Source organism: Erithacus rubecula (assembly GCF_903797595.1).
Source record: "Erithacus rubecula genome assembly, chromosome: 3".
NCBI lineage: Eukaryota > Metazoa > Chordata > Aves > Passeriformes > Muscicapidae > Erithacus > Erithacus rubecula.
In genome coordinates, this window is record NC_136689.1 from 35,279,860 (window position 1) to 35,299,477 (window position 19,618).

Genomic DNA, 19,618 nt, shown 5'->3' on the forward strand with positions numbered 1-19,618 from the left:
TGGATGCTGTGTAAGCAGATGGCCTGTTTTCTTCCTTCCCATCTTCCTTCCTGTCCTGTCCCAGATAAAACAGGCTGTAGTGAGGTTATTGTCCCTTTCTTCTTTGCTGCAACTTGGAAGCAGCTCCACCTCTGCCACCTCCTTCCACCCTTTCTGAATCTGTGCTGTTAGAGATGTTGCTGCCTGACTTTCTCCCTCCAATATAGCAGCAGGCTGTAGGGGTTGTGTATGGGTGAGTATCCTTTCCTCCTCATTCACCCCCATTTCCCTGCAATAATGCAGTCACCTGTTGGTCTGAATCTGCCATGCCTTTGTACCTCCCAAAATTCTCCCATTCTCTCTGAGGAAAAGTCAGGCTGACAAATGAGAATTGAGTACCTCCTGGAGACCAGCTCTTGTGTCAGTCTAACCACATGAACATGATACTTAATAAACATATAAGGGACAGGAATTTGCTAGGACCCCAGAGTGAGGTATTGAGGCATGCTCTGCTCTCAGAATTAGTTTTCCTAGACTTTAACAGCTATTCCCTTTTCTTGAAGCTAAGCACATGCTTCTGAGCAGGGTCCTGGCATTAAATGTTCAAGTGTGAGAGGTGTGTCATCTCTACCAATAAGAGGGGAAGATGGTTTTGGTGAAAATATCATTACTCTTTAATATTGACTTATACTTATGAAATCCAGATTTGGAGTAATCAGTTTGACATTCTGTGCTGTCTGCTTCTTTTGGCCAGACTTTTTGCTTCGTTCACAAAGCTTAAAGGAAGAGAAATATTAATGAAATTACAAATCCACTCTCTGAGGAAGTAAGATGAAGTCTTATTTTACTTTTTTAGAAGTTTTACCTAAAAAAATGGACATCAAAGGAAATATGCCTTTTGTTCATTTGGTTTTGTTATATCTTTTATAGCTTTATCAGGTATTCAAAGACCTAAGAAACTTTACTGAGATCAATAGAAAGCACTGATCCATCCCGCAACCTTGCCCAGACTTCTCCCTTGTGGTAGCCCAAGAGCTTTAACACTTCAGGTGGACTGTGTCTGGCTCCAGGTAAAGTTTGTCAATATTTTTCATCTGACACAGTATATGTATTTTTCATATATATGAAAAAGGCAGATTCAGCAGTATCAAACAAGTCTGAGAATTCGATTTCATTTTATCTGGTTACTTGTCCAAACCAACCAAACAAAAAGTAACTTCTCTTAAACTCCTTAAAATAAATAGGAAGATATATTTTGATTTTTCATTGCAATATTTTAAAATAAATGCTATCATTTTTGGTTGAATATATTATAAATGTTCGATTTTCCTTGAAATATATTTTTAAAAAGTAAATAAACTCAAAATCACAATGAAATGTCCACTTCAGATTAAGTTTAATATTTCATGCAGTTTAAAATGTTGTTAAAAAAGCTTATATTTGATCAGTGTTTTTCACTTCTTCTGTTTTTCCTGGGAATGGAAGCATCAACAACCACAACTTTTGTTACTGACTCTTTGATTTAATTTTATTTCTGGAAAAAAGGCTGGGTTTCTGTCACTTATAAGTAGGTTCCTACAAACAGTATTAGTGCTTATTTTTCAGGATTTTAAGCTGCCAGGTACTTTTTTTAAAGGACACATAACAGATTTAAACAAACAGAAGGCAGAGTGCAGATGGCATGTAAACCAGGCTTCTTTCAGTTTAGACAAATCAAAAGACAGTCATTCAAAATAGAGAAATACCTGCTGCTATTTCCTCTCTTGATTGATTCTGCACTTTTGAGTATTCTGTAGGACTCAGTCAGCCTTTTTTTGTGAACACCTCTGTTTATTCTGATCCTTCTACAATTTCCCACACGGAGTAACTTTTGACTCTCCTGATCAACTCTAGATCAAGGTAGCGTCAAGGACTGCTCTGCAGTTCAGACTAAAAAAGAAACTTCTCTTTCAGAATTCAGATGTCCATACTGGTCTTACAAGTAAGGCACAGATGCTTAGGATCATTCTTTTTCAAATTAGCTCAAAAAACAGACACACACTACACCACAAAGCCACCTATACATCATAGTGTCTGAAAACAATCTAGAGCTTGCAAATGGTGTGATGGGTTAATCCTGGATAGCAGCCAAATGCTTCTCTCTGCAGCTCCTTCCTCCTCCCACTTTTCCCCTGCTCCAGTGTGGGTCCTCTCCATGGGCTGTAATCCTTCAGGAAGAAACCTGTTCCATTGTGATCCATTCCTGGGTCACTGTTCCTTCAAGAATATCTACCCGCTCTGCCATGGTCCTCTCCTTGGGCTGCTGAAGAACCTCCACCTCTGACTGCTATTTCCTCTATTGTTTTTCACTCTTGTTTTACCTCTCCTCCTCTTCCTCCTCCTCCTCCTCTGCCTGGCCAATGTTTTCTACCCATTCCTAAATATGTTGTCAGAGACAGCCCAGATTCCCTGATGGGCTCAGTTGTGTCTTGTGGTGTGTCTGCTGGGGAGCTCACTGCAGCTGGCTGTGTCTAGCATGGGGCAGCCCCCAGCCTTTTCTCATAGAGGTCACCCCTGCAACCTTCCTGCTGCCAAACCCTTGCCAAACACAACCAATACCGTGGTTCATATGTGGATTTGACAAATAAACCTTTCCTGTTCCTTTCTTTTTCCTAGGAAACTGTAGGAACACTTCAATGAAGGCTGGCAGTGCTTACAATCACTCCAGCAACGTACAGAGGGAGGAGAAGCAATGAGAGTGACATTTGTGTATGTCTGAGACTTAAAAGCTCCCCATATCTGGCAAAGTTATAAGTTACTGAAATTAGCTCATGCTGAAAAATGCTTGTTCACTAATGGCAATAACAGCTATGTCACGTGTTCACTACAGAGATGCCCAAGGACACTCACCTGTAGTGTACTAAGAAGGAAGAAACCAGAAATGTATTAGTGCTGTATAGATAAAATATTTAAATGGTTATAGCTAGATGGACTGTAGAGATAGTAATCTGATATGTATGCATGCACTGTACATTTTTATACTAGCATAAATGACCCCATTAAATCCTGTTACTTTCCTAATCCAATAAGCGCTTAATCTCATTGCAAGTGTTGGAAATAATTATTCATTTATACACTTGTTTTTGCCACACATTTTATGTCAACACGGAGTGTGCCTTTGACTAATCAGTTAAAACAGCTGGCGGATAAAGGAATGAACGGGAATTGATAATATGCTATTTCTGGGAAAAAGACTATTGGTAGTTTTTCTTTGGTCTGAGATGTTATTGATTCTATAAGAAATGTTGTATTATGTACAAAGAAAAGTCTCTACTCAGGCTAACAATCACCAGAACAAGGGTGAAAAGTAAAAAGCTTTGTACTTGTCAAACTGCCTCACCCTGCTGCCTTACTTGACCCTAACTCATTGAATTTTACAGCTGTGAAGAGGTAGAAAGACCACCACTTTTCAGCATTCTGCACTTCTCAAGTGTCTGCCATACTGAGTTGGGTGAACAGTCTTCACTGTGAAGTGAAGACTGTTGAAAAGATAATCTTATCCTTTGGTACTCCTGTGGGAGCTGTAGTAGATAGAGTGATTCTATTCTAGTTACCAAGGACCAGTTTCATGGTCAGTTATTTTTAATTTTGTTCAGTTCAGTGCTCTCCCACTCATCTTCACTCATATTGGAAAACACTTCACTCCCATCTTTAAAAGCAATTCATGTGCATTCCAGAACTTAGGGTGGACTTACTGTTCCACCCCAGCAGTGTTGTAGGGCACTGGGGTGGAAGTGGATGCCCTATCTCTTGCTAGATGAGGACCTTTCTCCAGACCAACATGGTGCCACTTGTGGCAACCACAACTTACATGACAGCAAAGAAGCAAACACTAAATGAATAATGTTACACTGTGGATTTTTTCATTCCAACTTGCCTGACTTCTGTCTATGTTGATTACAGCTTTAGGTGCAATAATTTGTCACTGAAGAAGAGTACTCATCTTTCTCAGAAGAATGGGAAAATAAAGATGATACTTTTGCTGTCACAGTTGTGGTCTGGAACATAATGCAAGTATTAAACCATCGGGTAAGAAAGGAAACATTTTAGAGCTTAAGGAATACTTTGGAATAGAAAAGCTTGAAGTTGTTTTTAACTCAGGTGTTTCTGTAATGGTGCTATACTGAGGAATATATGAGGAAACTTCACAGTTCTCCATAGCACTCACAATAGGTGTAACACCTTTGCAGAATGATTGCTTGGATTGTAATAAAATTAGGAAGACTTGTAAAAGCTACACCTGCTAAAGATATTTCCCTTTTCACAGTCTGTTTTTCACATAAGTGTTTATTTAAGTATTTATGCTAACAATCTTCTTATAAAAAGAGTAAATCAAATTTGAAATTTTAGGTTAACTTCTACTTCTCAAGTAGCTCCACTGCAAATGCTAAGAATAGGAAATGAAGGAGATGTACACATTGAAAAAAATGTGTACCAAGGTGTGTTCATTAAGACAAAACATCTGCAAAGAATCCTACTTGCCCATCTATTCCATCATTTATAACCAAGAAATGTGAGGAAAGATCCAAACCTTGCCTGTCTCAAAGTATTGTAGGAATGGCCATGATAGATACTTTATTTTAGCTGTTTTAGCTTTCCAGATCAGTAACGACAATAGAAGAGGGACAACAGTGAGAAACGTTGATGAAAATTCCAGGAAATCTTAAAGAAAAGAGAAAAGTTGTTATCTTTGAATCTTTGTATTGTCCTATCACCTTCAGGTAATGTTTTTAGAGTGAAGGCTGGGTAAAATTGCAGGTTGTCTTCCTTACCTTTCTGCCTTCTATCTATTTAAGCTAGGCATCTGAAAAAGGAAAAATCATATTTTCCTTCCTGGAATCCATAACATGTTACAGACATGCTTTCTATAAGGGTAAGTGGTGTGACAGTATCTCAGATCAAAACCTGATTGCACTGAAATCTAGGGACATGCCCTGCCAAATCATATTCCCCATGTGCACAACTATCCACTGCCAGAACACAGTGGTGTCACACTTGAAATGACACTGAAAACTGTTGAAATACCCTAATCAGGCCTTAATATTGTGAGATGCTGAAAAATCTTATTTGTGTTCTTTGTAGATGTAACTGACTGGTTTTCAGCCAGAATAAGCAAATAGAGGACCAGGTTTGAGTCTTGGGTCAGTGAGATAATTCTTCCAATATCCTGGCAAATTTAGCTGAATTATGTTATTCATAACGTGGTCTGTGAATGTTTGTTCCTGTTTTAGGATACTTAAATGGAGATTTAAAATAATACATTTGGCATTTTGGAGACCTGTGGGCAACTATCCTGTATCATCTGGCATCCCTGTAGGTCATATTTCTGAAGGGTAGTTCCATGTATACATGTTTAGATGTGGAAAGGTGTAATGCTTGGGTTTGCATCTAAAATTATTTTTTGGGCACAAATCTACAGATTGCTTTAATCATGACTCGTCAGTGGAAATTACACAATTTAAAAAGTCAATTATTAAATATGTCTATCCTTGTGCAAGTATAAGAGTCAAGAAGCAAATTATGAAAACCTAAATTGCATGTGAGGAAGGAAAACCCTTGACATTAGCTATAAAAAGTGAGTAGTCTCAGTGGCTTAAGCAAGGCTATTAGAGGGACTAGGTGTCAGAGCCCATATTAAAATGGAAAATGGAAAGAGTATGTGATTGATTGGTTAATCTGCTGAACAACACTGACTCATATTAATAAGGGTTAGAATCCTATGCGTGACCTTATATAACCAAGTCTGTGTTTGCACCTCTGACCTTCCCTTACTGGGTGACCTTGAGCACGTAGCATTGCCCAATGCTTGAGTTCTCCCCTTAAAATGCCAGTAGTATTTCCTCACTTTTATAGAACTCTATGAAAGCTGTTAATAAAAAGCTCTGCACACGTTTTGGGTGTTATTCTTGCTACTAATGTATTACTGTGGCAACTCTTGTTATGAGAGAAGAAAATTCCTCTGCCAACATGCAGCCAGGGGAGAACTTGTAGCTGCTGAGTGGTTTGAGGTCAGATCAGCAGTAACTATAGATTTTCAGAAGTCTTAAAAGCTGCTTCTTGTAGCAGGAAGGGTGATGAGTATCCCAAGGAGAGAAAAAAAATGGGGACAAACTTTCCTTGTAATTGGCTTGCATCAGTCAGAATATCTGAGAAATACAAAGGTCGAGCATCTTATTTAAAGAAAACCCCTATGTGAATCTAAGATTAGTCTTGACATTTTCAAAACCTCAGAAAATTAGGGGAAGGGCTGCAACCCGGAGGATTGTGGTCCCTGAGGCTGCCTGGAGGAAAGATTATACTAAACATTTTGAGACCTGAATGATCCATTCTGTATTAAAGAAGATTTACAAGATCCTCAGAGAACACTTGAAACATCTGACTGAGAGAGAGTCTGTGGACTTTCTGCTTTCTTGGTAGGGATTCTCAAGGGCACCATTAAGGAATCAACTATTGTGATTGATGGAAAAATAAAGAAATCGAAGAAGAAATGAAGACAAACTACAATGTGGACTTTTTCCTGCAGTCCCATGATATCTTCAGCATTAAGTGATTTTGGCAGATAATTTCTACTATGAAGCATGTGGATAGCCAGAAGGCTATTAAGAGAGAATGATGCTATAATATAAGCATGGAGGATTCTTATAAAGTGTATCTTTCTCTCATTCAAAGTACATGATGAAAAATGATGTGTCCAGAGTGCTAACAAATTATAACAAAATATAAATTTAACACATATATATATTTATGTGCATATATATATAATGCTAAACCACGTTTATTATCATAAGCCAGCATTCTCCCCCCCACCATGTGCTATTTATTTCCTATTTATAAAAATAATTCAAACTGTATCATTTAGCTAATCCTAGCTAGCTCCATATGCAGGCTGACAATATGCCTGAGGTGATAATATGTCTGGTCAGTTAGACCAGTGTGTGGTAGATGTAAAATCCTTAAACGGGAATGCAGGATTCTGATGGAATAAGACCTCATGTTCCCTTTGCACAGATGAAAATTATCATGTGCAAGATGATAGGGGATAAGGCTCCTCCTTTCTTCCTGGTGCAAATTAAATTTGAGTGATGTAATGAATATACACATGCAGCTAGATGGATACGCACTCTCTCCCACCCATCTTTATCATTCGCAGACTCATCTTACTGGTTTGTCTTTCCCTGTTGTATGAATTATTTGTGAACAGATTAATTAATTGAATTACTTTTGTTAATTCATAATCGCATTCGTCAAACCTTCCTGAAGAATGGTTGTGAGCCTTTGGATTACTACAGGGCTGTGCTCACTGTAGTGTTACTGGTCACCTCAGCAACACAGGAGAGCTACCAGACTCTGCCTGAGCAATTGCAAACATCATGTAAATATAAAGCTCCTATTTCTATCTTGAGAGAGGTTTATGTGCTCAAAACATCTGGGTTTTTTTCCATGCTGCCATAGGCTTGTTAGAAGGCTTTCCTTCTCCCTGTTAGCTGTGTCGAGTTTCTATGCTTTGACTATGATCATTATGAGAATATATCACACCCCAAAGCATGTTCATTTTCCACATTTTCATTTTGCCCAAGGAAAGAATACAAGAGCAGTTTGTAGAGCTGGATGATACAGACTGGCATTCAAAATGCCATTTTGCTGGTGCTTATTTTAAACCTTGTTCTTCCTGGGCCAAATCGGACTGGCTTCAGTCTGAAGCTAGTTCCTTTAAAGGTGTATCTACTTGCATCTGTGCCAGTACTCTGGGGAGGAGTGGTACTAGCTGCAGTAATGTCAATAGTGGTGCCAATAATTTTATCTGTGTTAAAGCCAATGCTGTGGCCTTGGATTTAAAAAGCAAAAACCAAACACAATTCTTCCTCATGGCTGAGATGATGACACAGTACAGAGGTATTTAGAGTGCCATTTTATGAGTTTATTGGTACACATTTTTTTCTATCACGACTACAAAACGTGTACTGATTAAATATATGGATCAATGTTCATGAGAAAATGCCTAATGCTTATTTGGATGTCCTAAATAGGAACAGGTCTGGATACTAAATAAAGACATGTCTAAGACACTATATTTGTGGGTGAAAAGGGAATCTGGCTGAAGCCAAGCCAATATTTTTTTGATGCCTTTGTTTAGATCAACTTTGTCTGCTCTATTCTGTGTATCTAGGATTCCAGTCAACTTCACACACACTGAATGGACATACAAACCTTGGGGATAAATGGAAAAGATTTATTATATTTTCTTTCACAGAAGGAAGATGTTAGTGTGTGCAGAGTTGGGATAGGTTCCTATCGTGACAGAACAAAACTGGCTTTTTAGCTAGTGCCTTACCATGGCAATCTGCTTCAAAGGAACAACTGTCATTTTTGATAAGGATAGTGAGAATTACTGTCATCTGGAGAGATCACTATGCCTCTGGGTTGTATAGTATATTACAACAGAAGAATTTATTCTTTAAGAGATGAATAATTATGCCACTACAAAATTTTATTGCTGGTTTAGAAAAGACGCAGCTTGTACCCGGCATGATTATAATGTACCTCCTTAGCTAGCTCTCTTTAAATATAAACTTGTGATATGCTTTTCTTTTTTTTAAATATATATATATATATATATATATATGGCAGGGAGTCAGGCAGAAAAAGCAGCTAGTTAGTGGAAACCTTCACAGGGCAAGTGGATTTGGGGAGCGTGCATGCACACCACATGCCTCCTCACAGCCAAGAGCCAAAGAAGCAGCTCGCAGCCTCACAGAAGCTGCGCAGCCGAGCGAGTTATTATGGAGAGCTTCTCTGTGGCTGAGCCAGTAAGAGCTGGGTGCTAAACTTGTTTCCGCTTGAAGTTGCTCTTTGCATACTTGTTAAGGCAGAATGTTCTACCTTTTCACCTCTGCAATACTGGGTGTGAAACATGAGCCTCTAGGTGTTTCCTGGCTGGCAAGAATTCAATGGTAATAAAATTACTAGTAGAATAAATGTTTCAGAGGCAGTTATCCTCTCTCACCTGTTTGTAATTTTTTATTAATTATTACAAATGTGTTTAAGTACTCTACCTGATTTTAATCTGCTGTATTCCCAGGATTTACATATAAAGGTCTTTTTCCCACAGAATAATGAATAATCACATATGTCAGGGTGTGGTGTTAAAATACTGAAGGTTGGTGATACACCTACTAGCAATCGCTCATTTTGTAAAAGGCTGGGTTCTATAAGTAGTTTGCTTTTTATGGCTTTGATCCAAAATTCTGTTGAAATCAGACTCTTATTGAGTTAAAAAGCTACGGATCTGGTCCCAAATGTTCTTTTATGGGAAGTGTTTGTAGTGCCATTGTTAACAATATATGCAGCACTGGGCATGTGAACTGTATAAGTAGAAATTTTACTTTTCCCAAAGCTCCTGCTTACTTTTATGCATTCTTTGCTCAAGCAAACAGCAGGTGGCTTACATGAATAGTGGGGTTAATGAGACTACTTAAGTGAGCAAGAGTGGAAAAAAAAATTGCAAACTGGTCCTCTATTTCAGAGAATTTAGGACTTGCCAGATAGAGCTGAGAATGTAAAGGATTAATATTATTATATATTGAAAGAAACGCTGACCAGGATGGAGGTGGCAGGGGGGAGGGAGGGTTTGTTGTTCCAAGAACAGCAGCGCTAATGAGATCTAATGCTTTTGTTTCTTAATCCCTGAAGTGAATTAATCTCCCTCCCTTCCCATGTGACATCATCCCCTAGGTGCAGGGAAGCTGCAGGGCAAGATGCAATGCTGCCTGGTCAGCCAAACAGAGGGTGAGGGAGCCAAACTTAATAGTGCCTTCCCTTAGTAGAGATGCTAACATTGCCCCTGCTCTCCTTCCACTTTCAATTCTCATTAGTTATACAGAAACATAGTTGTCTTTTACATTTCAGGTTGGATTGAAATAGGACAATCAGCTCATAAGTTATTTCAGAGGAGAGAAGAAAAGATAATACAATTGTGCAGTCCATTTTCTTACCAAAAAAAACCCCAAAAAATTGACCCCGAGCTCAACTTGTAGAGGGTTGAACTTAACTTGTAGTTCTCCATTCAGATCCCATAACAACATAGCCTTTTTGAATTTTTGAACACTTTCAGAATAATTTACCTCAAAAATAATAAGCCCTAATGAGATGAAAAAGTATTTGCATATATAGGAACTGAATCACGTGGATAATATTTGTGATTACTCTTTATGCCAATCAGCATGTTACCTTTGCTGCCAGACTGGGAGGATGAAGATGAAATATTTTATATGTTTTTATATTTTGTTCTTTTTTGATTTTATCTTCCATTTCTATATTACTGATTTGACAAGACACAGACAGAAATACCGACATATTGCAAGAAGTAGATTTTACACTAGATTTATAATATTTGTAAAGGAAACAGTTTATAAGTAACTGAAGTCTTGATGGAATTTGAGAAGACTTGATTTTAAATGTCAGTGGATCTCAAACTGCAGCTACACAGCAGGGTGCCAATGTTATCTGGGCAAGTAGGATTTCACGGCATAATGGCTACTCAAAAAATTCCTAACACTCTCACCAAGCAGACAAGATTTATAAATATGAACACTTAGTGTTTGAAAGTTAAGGAAGTCACAAAGACCCAGCAACAAAGAAATCCAACAGAGGAATCTTCTTCCCGCTTTTAAACTCAGAAAATGATTTCTCTCAAGCAAAAGTGACATCAAATGCTTTTTTAGATAAAAGGCAGTACAAATAAGAAAGATTCTCCAGGAGAGGCTTTAAAGTGTCTTTCAAAATTAGCAAGCACAAAAAGCCCATAGGTCAAGAACCAAGCCCTCTCCTGTAATCTGTATTCACTCAGATAGCATTTCAAACTCAGGCTCCTGGAACTGACCTTCAAAAAGTAATTTCTTATACTATGTTATACTATTGTCACTTCTAAACACCTGGCATCAGGCAAAGTTCAAAGGAATCTAACAATGAACTGACCCCTTGAGGGGAAAAAAGTAAGAACAGCCCCAGGGCTGGTCAGAATGCTGGAAAATGGATACTTATTTGTGGAAGAGTGAATATTGTGTGGTCACTGATTTTGACAATTACTAAGTTTGGAACAAATTGTGCTATAAAAATTAATATACTCATTGTACATATATTATGTGTAAACACAAGCATTTTCTTGCTGATGGACCTTGCATGCTGCTTGGAATTAGCTAATATAAGAATTAGTAGAAATTGTATCCCTAACAGTGCCTCCTTCAATTTTGTGCTTGAAAACAATTTCAACAATTTATGAAGTGGAAATACACAGTAAAGGTAACTTGTAAAAATTACTGACTCATAAAAGTGAGCAGAGACAAAGAATGATTTTTGAATTTTATATCCTTGTCATGTGAATTGCTATTTCTTCTTACTGGAGGCTTTCCTGATTTGCAGCATTACAGGCCTCAAGTGACTTGAGTCTGGGGAAGTCCTGACACAGTTTTCTGAAAATCTCTTTCTGTTTTCCATTAACAATGATGACAGCTCTGATCTTCTCCACAAGATCACATTTAAGTATTCAGTGGCTATTAATAAACGCTTGATTGGATTCTAGCCACAATAGTTGTCATAAATGCAAGGTTTGAAAACTTTGGGTTAATATGGATTAAGCTGTCAAAGGTCAGGAGACAAACTGAAAACAAAAAAATTTCATCACAGATGTAATTTTTTTTTCTGCAACTAAAAACTTTAGTACAATTATTGAGAAATCAGATTCATGAATATGTAAAGAATCCCAAATGACCTGAAAGGCAGAAATCAGGCTTTATTTGCTAAGAATCTAAGGATGGTATAGTTTTCAGCTCCTGGTTGGGACAGCTCTGGAACATTTATCCTTAGGAAGACTGATCAGTCAAAACCAGAAGAATGTATGTGCAGCTCTTGAAATGGGCACAAAGATTGCCATTTGTCTCGTTGGCTTTTAACCTACATTATTAACTTGGGGTGGCTCAGAAATTTCACTTTACTACCATTGCAGCCATAAATTATATTGGATCTAGTTTATTACACTTATGGCCTTGTAGACCTGTGAACTTACAGACCTGTAGAAAAGGTCCTGTCTTCAATAAGTGCCTTTTTATGCAATACCACCATATGGAAACTGACTTCTGTGCTGAAGATTTTGAAGGTGTGCTAGTACAAAGTTGGTGGTTATCTTCTGCACATGCTGCCTTCCATTTTCCAACAGAAAGATTTCACTGTGCATAACAGAGCTGTGTTAGGATGGTAGGATATGATCTGCTTGCCCAAGATACTATGGCAGAGCAGAGCTTTGCTGGCAGAGGCCTTGGTAGGCATCTGTGCAAGGAGACAACTTAAAACAGCTGTATGGCTCCTCTCAGTCTTCACCATTTTGGGTGAAGACTGAAAAGCATCTTTGACCAGTAGGTCCAAATACTGGAGGCTCAAATGCTCTTACTGTCTCATTCTCAACAAGAAAATCTTGAGCTAAGGGAGAGAATGTAACTTGGAATATTAAAATAGGTTGCTGTTTGCCACATCTGTCTTCCTCTAATGATACAGAAACATCTAGAAAATCCTGGAGACACATTCTTTACAATCATCAGGCATTAACATTTTCCTTTTTCCTGCCACTGAAAAGTTGTTCATACCTTGGGGGAATTTGATGGGAGTTGTGGGCATGACCCTGGTTTGTTAATAAGATGGGCACTTTTTCAGGAAAAGCTAGTGCTTAGCTATATTCCTCAAGAGAGATTTAAAGGAGAATTTTTTTCAGTGATACAAGCAGTATTTTGGTGCTTATGTTCCCCAATGAGTTATACATCTGGATTCTCTATCATTTAATGAGAAATTAATGACTCCAAAGAATCAGAGTAGTAAATGTCAAAATAGATAAAGCTTAATAGAGGCTAATAGTTTTTGTGGACACCAGGTATCTTCAGATACAGTATATGCATTAGTGCAATCCCATGAGATGTGGATTAGGTGATTAAGAAAAACTGAAAAATAAAAAGGAATGTATATAGAAAAATAGCCATAACTGGATTTTTCTATAAAGGTTTAAATGCAGAGTAAAACTGCTGTATCCAACAAAGTTGCTGAAGACTCATTTGGGTGTAAGTTGAATTGAAGTCTGTCTCTAAGAGTGACTTAACAGTGACTCAACATGCTGAATTGTTGCTCCAAATAGTAGTTATCAAAGGCATCTTGCCTTTGCGCAAATGACTAATATAATTAGCTTATAACATCACCATAGGCATTGGCAAAAGTAATCATCATTACTATCCATTGTGTTCACAACATCTGAACCATTCATTTCAAAGCCTGTGGAACTGAAACTTCTATCCATCTCAGGAGAACTTTGTTTTCATCCTCCACACATTTTCTGCAGGGGCCTGTTTTCCATGCCTCCCCATCCTCCTGCCCATTCTTACTGCATACAAAATGTAATTAGCATTGTTCCTGCTTACTTCATCTTTTTTTTTTTTTTTTTTTTTTTTTTTTTTTTTTTTTTAAGGAGTGACGCGGAGATGGGGAAAAAACTTTTTACAATAAAATCAAATACAAAACTCCTTTGTGCACAAAACCTTATCCCGTTTGGTTAGCTCAATTAAACATATGTAGAAAGTTGGCCCTATTTTGTTAGTTTCATCCATACAATTCTGAAGTTATATGGGTGTAAACAAGGTCAGAATTTAGTCCATTGTATGTTTAAAAAGAAAAAGAAAGCACTGTGAGATTTTGATGTTTCACTTTTCTAGCAAAATGATGTGCTTCCATTGCCGTGAAATAAGGACATGATTTGAATGAGTTACCATCTCTGTGATACTGAGATAACTAATCTGAGATTGAATGCTGCTCTTTTTCAGAAAAAATGAACATAATGATTAATAGTATCATGGCAGCACTATTATTTGGTATGTAATGCTCTCTTTATATTATTAAATGTTTGTGAAATTGCAATTAAAAGCTTGCCTTGTTTGCTAATATGCTCTCTTCCTTAATTAAAGAACTCTTGCTGTGAACTTTGCCTTTTGTGAACATGCTTAGCAGTGGTGTTAAGGAAGGATTTAATCCTTTTAGACAAAGAGACACCTGTTCACAGGTCCCTAAAATGTTTAAGTCACTTCTCATTTAAGACAGATTGCTCAGCACCTTCTAGGATTAGGCATACATTTAGCCTACCTGTTTCTTGTTTTAGTAACATGTGGCAGAATAATTTGAGTAATAGCTGAAACAGAGCTTCTTCAAATATCCAGGAATTCAGGTCTGTTCTCTCTACCTGGTGCTCTAGTCCCCTTATCTACCTCATGGACCTCTTCTGGACTTGTTCTAACAGTTCCATGTCTTCTTCTGTTGGGGCACCATCCTGTGCACAGCGTTCCGGATGGGGTCTCTGTGAGAGCAGAGTAGAGGGACAGAATCCCTTCCCTCGACCTCCTGGCCGCACTCCTTTTGATGCAGCTCACTGGCTTTCTGGGCTGCAAGCACACACTGCCTGCTCATGTTGAGTTTTTCACCAGCCATCACCCCCAAGTGCTTCTCTTCAGGGCTGTTTTCTATCAGTTCTCTGCTCAGGCTGTAGGTGTGCCTGGGATTGTCCCAACCCACATGTAGGACCGTGCTGTGCTCTTGGCTGTGTTGAACTGGTTTAGACTTCACGTAAGTTGCATGTGCTAAGTAGGTCAAGATTGTCTTCTCTTAGATCTGCTTTTACAGCTGTGCAAGCTCTTTGTACACTTCATTCCAATTTCTTAACTCCTTTCTCTTTCACTGTCTATTTGAGCCTTTCAGGAAATGATGGTGTGATGGATATCTATGGCACAAGAAGCTCACTTCAGGTTAGTCTCTTTTGCTACTGATTAATCACCCACAGAAAACTCTTGAGAGTAAGCTCTGCATGTAGCTTTCTGTCTTTCAGTAATCTCCATAAGTTAGAAAGCAAACTGTTTGTTTGAGGGCAGGAATTGTACATGTGTTGTGATTTGAGAAACTGCCACTGAGGAGAGGCTTCCTTTTTAATAATGCAAACCCTCTACTTACTGGTTTGCTTATAATCTGCTAAAATTTTTTTCTAAAGGTCAAATAAAAATGGCAAAAAGAGTTTTGAAAAGTTTTTGAAAGTTCAGAGAAATTACCAACAGATAAGTGCCCAATGAAAAATTCATTTCTACAGAGCTGTCAAGAAACCTCGTATCCTTTATCCAACCTGCCTATTCTTAAACACCTACACTTTAAAGACAGGGTATTTTAAGCTGTGTTCCTGTGTTTCAGACACCAAACTAATGACCTTATATCCAGACTGGAAAAAAATTAAAATTCCACAATCTGAATCATTCTGAAAAGAACTCAATAGTCCTTGAAGCACCCCACAAAACATGAGGATTTTTAAAACTGCATCTTTCTCTATAAACAGAATTGCAGCTGTAGGATGCACAACTTACTATTTTCTTAAGTTTGGATTTGCATCCTTGTTTCCTTTAAATAATAAACTAATAATCAAAATATTTGTCATGCAGCCCAGTCCTTGGCTGGGATCTGATGGTAGTAAGCCATCAAATCCAAGACTGAGGAATCCCACCAGTTCAAGTCCTGCTTGGTGCTGAGAATTGCTGCATCCCTGCTCATGGCCAGCAGCACATCCCTCCAACCCAAGACACCCAGCTGTCTATGTGGGCCGATGACAAGCAACTGAGCTTAGAGCAACCTGAGTTAACGTCACTGGGAGATTGGTTTAGCTCTCAGTTTAAGAGTCAGGAAGTGGCAGTTGAGATCAATATGCATAGAACAGGCATATTTTTTGATCTCTTTTTTTTTCTTGAGCTGAATATTTGAATACAAAATCTGATCTTACATATGAGCTCAACTGTGGAAGTGTAATGCAATAGCATTTAAAAATAGTGACTGCCAAGAAGCAAATTGACACAGAGGAAAACCGTTTGGAGGTGTTTGGTGATGGTTTTCACCAGGCAGACTATGCACAGTTTTTAGATGCAGTAGCTTAGCATTTCCAAAGGGCAAAGAGAGATGAAGAATAAAGGATAGTCTTTTGTCGCTTCCAGGCATGTGATCTTTGTGGATGCTCATTTGCAGTTGGAGAGCCTAAGCAGTGCTATCTTTCAGTCAGGTCTTGCTATACTCTGAGTTTTTCTTAAAGTGTCATGACAGAAAATTGACGTTAAGAGCATACCTATTTATGTGGTTTTAAAAAAAGAAATAAATTAAAGCCCCATTCCATATCCAGCTTTTATTCTGATTTCCATATCAAGCTGTTTATGGCTCTGACAAACAATGCAGATATTTGAAACCTGCACAGAACGCATTTAAGAGCTATACTGCTGTAGATTAATAGATTTGTAAGATATTTTACCCAGATTTAGCTCTGCTCATATGCAATGATGTATTTTTCCCCAAGAACAATACAGATAAAAGCTGAAGATTGCAGTTTGTGTTAGAGTGGATATACACAGATAAGGATGTTTCTCTTTGTGGAAGATGAAAAAAGTAGAAGAAGAGCCTAAGAACAACAAAGACGATCTTTCACAGCAGGGAGTATATTTGATGACCTACAGTAAATATTATAAATGCCTGAAAGTGCTTTTTATATACAAGTATTGCTTTGTAGTAGGCACTTTGTAGTATGCATTTGCTATTCTCTTCCAATACAAATGAATATCAGGTTAGAGGAGAGTTATAGAACCATGAGATTAGGAGAATGATGAAAGAGTAGCATTGTCATTTGTTACTGTCAAAGACCACAGTGGTCTAGAACAGGGACACAGACTCCTTATTGATTTGCTTGCTACATTGATGTTTAGGAATAATGGAAGCAAGTAATAGGTAGGTTAATCTGGGCAGCAAGTGTTGACTACTGAGTGTATGTTACTGTGGAATAGAACGTTTTGGGGTAAATCAGTGTAACATTTAAAGAAACAGAAATGGGAACTCCAATGTAAAGTGAAGGTCTGAACTGCAGAATGAGTTTTTACCCCTGGGGTCATATAGGAAGTTCAGACTACGAGATCCTTCCAGTAGTTCAGAAATCTATTACTGGTCTAGAAATCTCATTCTAGGGACCAGTTTGAAGACATTTCACCTTTGTCTTGAACAAGGGAGAGTAAAAAGCCTTATATGTTTTGATGGCCGTATCATTTGGGAGCTCTTGGAGAACAAATTCCCAAAGCAAATTCCTCAGTGGTGTAGGGTAGGCATCTAGATGCTTTTCTTTGCATTGTGGGATATTATGAATCACTGAAAAGGAGGGAGAAAGGAGCCTCTTAGTGCCTCCAGCTGTAGGACATCACATGTCTCAGTTACATGACAAAGCAACCTTACTTCTGAATTCACCAAATAGATCCTGTTCACTGGCAAGATACTTCAAGCAATCTAGAAAGAGAAGGCAACATTTGAAGACCCATGAAGAAGTGAAGGACTGGATGAATCAGACTCTTAATGTAAAAAATCATCAAGAGTGCTTAAGGATTTGAAGCGGTGTGTTTTTAGGATTCCTAGTTCTGATAACCAGAAAGTCATTATCAGGGCTCAGGCCTGGTAGCTCTGGATACATGTTGAAATCATGCAAATGAGCCACTGGGGAATTTAATCCTTTCTGTTTGCACATACATTTTAAAACTATATCACCTGTGACTTTTCCTTCATTTCAGAGTTTGCTGCTGTGCTCAACATATCCAGACATGCTGCAGTGGTAAGGGACCTTGTGTTCAGAGTTTCAATACCCTCTCTACTTGGCTCCTGGGAAGAAGTTGAGGCTTGGCTTTCTTTAAGGCTGGTAGGAGATAACATGGTAACAAATGGGTTACAAATATTGAGAGAAGGACAGGGTGAAACTGGGAGGATTTAGGCATAAATGCCTGTCTCTTTGGGCCATTGGTTTCTCTCAATAGCCCATTCTGCTCTTCTCCCTTCTGCAAGGCACACGCTAAAGCCTCTTGATCACTCCTCAGCTGGACAGGGAAGGCAAAATATAGCAAAAGATTCACGGGTTGAGATGAGGACTGGGAGAGATCACTTACCATATACCATCATGGGCAAAGTAGACTCAACCTAGGCATGTTAATTGAATTTATTGCTAACAAAATCAGAGCAGGAGAGTAAGAAGTAAAATAAACCTTAAAAGCACCTTGCCCCCACCCTTCCCTCCTTCCCAGCTCTACCTTCTGCCCCTCAGCAGAAACAGGAAATGGGGGTCAGTTCATCACACGTTTCTGCTTCTGCTCAAGAAGAGGTCTTTCCCCTGCTTCAGTGTGGGGTCCCTCCCACAGGGAGGAGGAATTTCTCCTTCCACAAACTTCTCCCACATGAGTTCATCCCACAGGAAGCAGTTCTCCATAAGCTCCTGCAATGTGGGTCATTTTGTCATGGGGTGCAGATCTTCAGGCACAAGCTGTTCCAGTGTGGGTCCCCCATGGGGTCACAAGTCCTATCAAGAAACCTGCTCCGGTGTGGGCTCCTCTCTCTGTGGTTCTACACATCCCTGCCAGGAGCCTGCTCCAGCATGGGTCTCCCAAGGATTCACAGCTTCTTTTCAGGCAATCAGCTGCTCTGGCAGGGTCTCCTCCTTGGGCTGTGAGTGGATCTCTGCATCCTTGCAGTTCTCCATGGTATTGTCTTCACCATGGGCTGGAGAGGAAGCTCAGCTCCAGTGCCTGGAGCACCTCCTCTCCCTCCTTCACTGACCTTGGTGTCTGCAGTGTTGTTCCTCTTACAAATTCTCACTCTTGCAGCTTTTCTCTAGCTGCAATTACATCTGCGTAATAACTATTTTTCTCCTTCTTAAATATGTTCCCACTATTTCTGGTTGGCCCAGTCTTGGCCATTGGCAGATCCATCCTGGAGCTGGCTGGCATTGGCTCTGTTGGACATGGAGGAAACTTCTGGCAGCTTCTCACAGAAGCTATCCCTGTAAAATACCTGGCCATGCAAACCTTTTCGCTTTACCCTTTCCCCAAAATAGGAGGAGAAACAGCCCCTGGGCAGCTTTTATTGATTACACTCCTAAAAGTCACCAGCCTTCTGGGATGAATACATCTGTAGAGAAAATAGGAAGAGTCTTGGGGACTTTCCCAGAGACAGGAGCAGAACTGAGGCCTCAGTGGAATTTCGGATGTCTGTGTGGAACGTGTTGCTCTGGTAAGCCAGACCCTCAGGAGAGGCACCTCCACAGAAGCCTGTGAAATTTTATCATGTAGGTGTGATCGTATCTTGGCTGTGAGCATAACAAAGATGTCACAAAGTAATCCGTTCTTAGTTTTTTTCTGCTTATACAACAAGTTAGCATTGTATGAGAGAACAGAATACAATATTAGACCTGTAAGAAACATTAAATTCTAGTTTCTCTGTTCATTTTTTTTTAAGTAAATGGCTTTTTTCACAGTATAAGAATAGCCATGGCTTTTGCTGATAGTCTGAAAAAAGCTTGTAATTTATTTTCTAAATTTTAATGAAAGCTAAATGGTCACCAGCCAAAAAATCTTCGTACTAATAATATTTAGTTCCTGCTTTAAAAGATGTATTTCTTTTTCAACCAGATCTGATCAATGCACACAGTTTCTTTTTCCAAAGATTTTTAAAAATGCTTCACTCAAAATTGTCCAGA

General features: G+C 38.8%; 1 long non-coding RNA gene across 1 annotated transcript; it reads left to right on the forward strand.

Annotated features, from left to right (window-relative positions):
* The first annotated feature begins 915 nt into the window (after positions 1-915).
* On the forward strand, positions 916-17,690 carry LOC306799633. The gene is made up of 4 exons (XR_013773648.1): positions 916-1,049; positions 3,922-4,047; positions 13,872-13,919; positions 17,667-17,690. It is a non-coding gene; the product is annotated as an uncharacterized lncRNA (long non-coding RNA).
* Positions 17,691-19,618: the final 1,928 nt, after the last annotated feature.